Below are 4,656 nucleotides of genomic sequence, written 5' to 3'. Positions count from 1 at the left end.
GAAGGAACTGGTGCAATTAGACAAGGGGCATATGAAAAGAATGATTGCTGACTTTTCCAGCCAAACAAATTAAATGAAACAAGAAGGGTTCTCTAAAGCTTTCAAGAATATGTGTTAATCTGCGCATGCGGTTAATAAGAAAATATTGATTTGTCTCTGTGGCTCTCTTTATGCTAGAGCGGCGCATAACGAGCTACGCAACATGCTTTAGTAAATATTCTCATTAAAATATCTGCAGGCTTATCGCTTTACTGTGTATTCTTAGGACACATAGACCGCCTCTTGGTGGTGGCATCACTAGGGAAATTAAAGCCCCGACAAGCAATCTTTCCTCCATGGGTTCGTGAATGACTTCACGAATAAATAACCAGTTGTTTCGCAACTTTTGAAGAATTCTCGTGTTTCGTTATGAACTGGGAAAGATGCAGTTCCTCATCCACTCTAATTCCCGCTTTGCTTCGCAGAAATAATGGTTGAAGACACTCATACGGTTTAGAATGGTGACGGTTGCGGCCGCACAATATATAGCCACGGTATGAATGCCGGAAAGCCGCAAAGGCGGCGAAGTTTCAAAATTGCACGGTATCGAAGCTGTAACTAGCGTCAGCAACCACAGGCCGGAATATTTAAGTCGTTTGGAAGCGTAACTTGTTTGGAATTTATCGGAAAATCTGCGCGGGGTAGTTGTAAGTGTTAACGTTTGGCAGAACCCTAGCCAATCTTAAATTTGTGTTTGTGCGCAGCCTTTAAAGTACAGATGCTGGTGCGCTAATGCCATGTGCACCTTCTAAGACACTTCATTTTTCCTGGTGAGAGAAGGTAAATCCAGTTGCTCTCGAATCCGTGTTCGGTCGCCTCTTTAAGTCAGCAGAATTCAGTTACAGTAAACGGGATGACATGAGAAATGCGTTTACTATATAAGAAACGTGTATATTCTGTTAAGTGCAAAGAAACACGTAAAGGATGATCTGAACCAAGAGCATAATATTGAAACTGATAAAATTCATGCCATTCCCCTCGGTGAAGGTGGATGACTCGCGAAGCTGTGTATGTGGACCCCTCAATGGCGAACTGTCCATTGCAGGAGGTCGAACGCCATATGCACACAAATGGAAGGCGAGGCGCGACTAGTCGCTCCTCCACCATGTTGAGCGTCGGAAGATGATGAGCCACCGGGCGGGATACACGCCCACGTACAGTTGCAAGACGAGGCACGACACCGTTTGCTAACGAGTTCCGGCACATAGAACCGACACGCACTTCACCGCACTCCGAGGGCACGCACTGTTTCACCGTAGCAAAGGCGATCGCGCGTTGGTCGACGTCCCGCAGTGCAGTAATAGTTGTGAGGTCGCTCGAAAACCACAAGCGGTCACCCACAACATAGGCCTTGCAAAATTGGTTTCCCACAAACTCCCTCTAAAACCTGGCCGTTATTCCGGTGAAGCGTTCCAAGTTTGTGGGATTGGGGCCACATGGACGGTTCTAATTTCTTTCCGCCTCGTGGTCATTTCAGGCAGCACGCTTACGGTACCGCCACCACGGCAGAGTGGAAGAAAAGGAAAGGAAATGCAGAAGCGCTTGGAACGCCATCAAAGAGATGGTGGTGCGACCGTAGACATGGCTGACGCGGGTCAAGTGTAGTATCTGTTCTTAGCTTAATACGTGATACGGGTTGCATTTGAACTTAAAATAGCAAACTTGTTTTTGCAAGTTGGCGGAGTGCTTAAAGCGTGCTTCCCTCCGCCGCGGGACGGCCAGGTTTAGCACTATCTTCGGGATCGGCCGGCGTATGGAGAGAGAGAGAGAGAGAGAGAGAGAGAGAGAGAGAGAGAGAGAGAGAGAGAGAGAGAAACTTCATGTAGTCGCCTGCGAAACGACACCATGACTAAATGGCGCCGTGACGCGGGCCCTGACGTCTTCTCAGCGGGTGGTCTCTACTCAACTCCAGCGCGTGTTACTCCCGCGGTCGGTCGCCCTGAGGGGCAAACTTCCGTCGGTTTCGCTCGGCCTTTGTCTTTCAAGAGCTGCCGAGACCTGCTGGACGGCCCAGGTTTGGCTTTCGTAGTCGTAGCATTCCGCCGCAGCCGCGAGTCGCGGCGGAATCGCTGTACTTGTCGAAGCTTCGTCAGGGAACTTGGTGCAATCCTATAGGATGTGCGTCAGGGTGGCCCTCTCCCGCTGGCACACGCGGCACACATCACACACATATAACGTCGGGTATAAATGAGTCATTAACACTGGGGTGGGTAAGGAACCAGTTTGCAATTGTCTGAACAGCACCGCCTCCGCTTGGCTCAGCCCCGGGTACGGGGCTGGGAAAATCCTTCGAGCCAGGCGGTAGAACTGTGTAAGTTCGTTGAACGTCGTCATGCGAGCCTTGGCACTACACCACGTTGGACGATCGGTTGCAGCGGCACGGTTGGTTAGCGCTCGCGCCACTGCGTGTGCCGTCTCGTTGTGGTTATCGTGCTTCTCCGACGCATCGTTGCCCGCGTGCGCTGGGAACCACTTCATTCTAACATACCGATTCTCTCGTTGCAGGTCAGCCGAGCACAGAACGCGCATAGCCTCACCACACACTTTGTCCTTTGCATAATTCCGTACTGCACTTCGCGAATCGCACAACACCGTCTGGCACCCGGGGTCGGCAATGGCCAGGCCAATGGCCACCTCCTCCGCCTGACACGCCTCGCGGACCCGTAAACTCGCCGCTGCCCTCGTCGCGCCGGACGACGCCTCGATGACTGTAGCTACGAACACCGCGCAATCTCCTTGGTATTCTGCCGCATCCACGAATTTTGCGTGCTCGTCCTTGGCGTGAAAGTCGATGAGGGCCTTGGCCCTCTCCGCGCTTCTTTCCTTTGAAATCCGGGTTCATGTTTCTCGGTATGAGGTCTACCCGAATCCGGCGCCGGGTCCCGTCCGGGACGGAAACGTCGCTACTCGCCTTTTTCGCCCCGGGCGTGAAGCCCAAGTATCGAAGTATGCGCTTGCGGGCTTCGGTCATAGAGAGCCGCTCCAGCTGGGCGGTCCGTTGCGCTTCCGCAATTTCCTCGAGGGTATTGTGTACCCCCAGGCTCACGAGCTTGTTGGTGTTCGTACACTCGAGTAGTCCGAGCGCCGCCTTGTAAGCTCGGCGTATCAGGTCGTTGATCTCATTCTTTTCACACTGCATCCAGTTGTGGAAGGCTGCAACGTAGGTGACGTGGCTGATTACGAAGGGCTGCACAAGCCGAATCAAGCTTTCCTCCTTCATCCCGGCCTTGCGGTTGGCGACCCGTCTGATGAGACGTATTGCGTTGTTAATCGTGGCTGTAAGGCGAGAAATGGTCTCGCCGTTGCCCCGTCGTTTATCTTTTATCATGCCAAGCACCCGGATTTTGTCGACCTCCGGGATCACTTGGCCGTTCCTCGTCACGATCTTGATGGCCTCGTAACACCAGTAGTTCTGACTTGCTCGGTGAGCAGATCAAACCAGAACCGTTCAGCTGGTCTTCGATCGCGTCGACGGCTTCTTGCAGCGTGCTCTCAATGTGACCATCGCTGCCTCCCAGAACCCACAGCGTGATGTCATCGGCGTAGATGGTGTGCCGGACACCCTCGACGCGAGAGAGTCGCTTGGCCACCCCGATCATAACGAAGTTGAATAACAACGGCGAGATGACCGAGCCTTGGGGGGTCCCGACACTGCCGAGCCTCTTCTCTTGGAGCCGTAGATCGCCGGCGCAGAGCTCGGTAACCTGCCCCGTCAGAAAGTCCTTGATGTAATTGTACGTTCTTGCGCCCATGTTGAGTCTGGACACCTGGGCTAGGATCGCAGAGTGCTTCACCTCGTCGAAGGCGCTCTGCAGGTCCAGCCCCAGAATGGCCTTGTTGTCTTTCGTTAGGGTGTCATCGTCAATGATATCCTTCTTCAACAGAATCATCGCGTTTTGGGTGCCGAAGGAACGTCGAAACCCGATGATCGTGGTGGGGTATAGTCCCGACTCCTCCAGGTAATCCTGCCACCTACACATGAGGACGTGCTCCAACACCTTGCCCACGCAGGACGTGAGCGAGATGGGCCGGAGGTTCCGTGTTCGGCGGCTTGCCCAGTTTGGGGATGTGGATGGTCTTCGCAGTCTTCCACTGCTGGGGCAGTGACCCCGTCCTCCAGCACTTGTTGTAATAACCGGTGAGGTTTTCGATGGCCACATCGCTCAGGTTCTTGAGCGCTCTGTTCGAGATGTGATCCGGGCTGGCCGCCGACTTGCTGTTTAGTTCGTGCAGGGCCGCTCGCACCTCCTCGACGCTGATGTCGCAGTCGAGCTTCTCGTTGGCTTGACCGCCTTACTCGGGATGCCTTTCCGTGGGTGTAACCGGAAGGTACTTGCTGTCTATGCGTCTGATTACTTAGGTTTTCCCGTTTTGCTTGACTGCTCTGTGAATGATCTTTGCGAGGCGGCCGCGTTGGTGGGATCTTGTTTTAGTCTCATCGAGCAGATGCCGCATCAAGTTCCAGGTTTTGCCGCAATGCATCTGCCCGTCCGCAGCGTTACAGATTTCGTTCCACTGTTGCGTGCAGAGCAGCCGACAATGGACTTGGATGGCGCGATTCAGCTCCACCACCTTTTTCCTTAGGCGCCGATTTAGTCGTTGCTTTTTCCACCTGTT

The 4,656-nt window shown here is 53.4% G+C and overlaps 1 pseudogene; it reads left to right on the top strand.

The window, feature by feature from the left end:
- Nucleotides 1-1,620: 1,620 nt before the first annotated feature.
- LOC142586510 (U2 spliceosomal RNA) lies at nucleotides 1,621-1,795 on the top strand (annotated as a pseudogene).
- Nucleotides 1,796-4,656: the final 2,861 nt, after the last annotated feature.

The sequence above is a fragment of the Dermacentor variabilis genome, chromosome 6, assembly GCF_050947875.1.
Source record: "Dermacentor variabilis isolate Ectoservices chromosome 6, ASM5094787v1, whole genome shotgun sequence".
NCBI lineage: Eukaryota > Metazoa > Arthropoda > Arachnida > Ixodida > Ixodidae > Dermacentor > Dermacentor variabilis.
The sequence above is the reverse complement of the archived record's forward strand: the minus strand, read 5'-3'. Positions and strand labels throughout refer to the sequence as shown.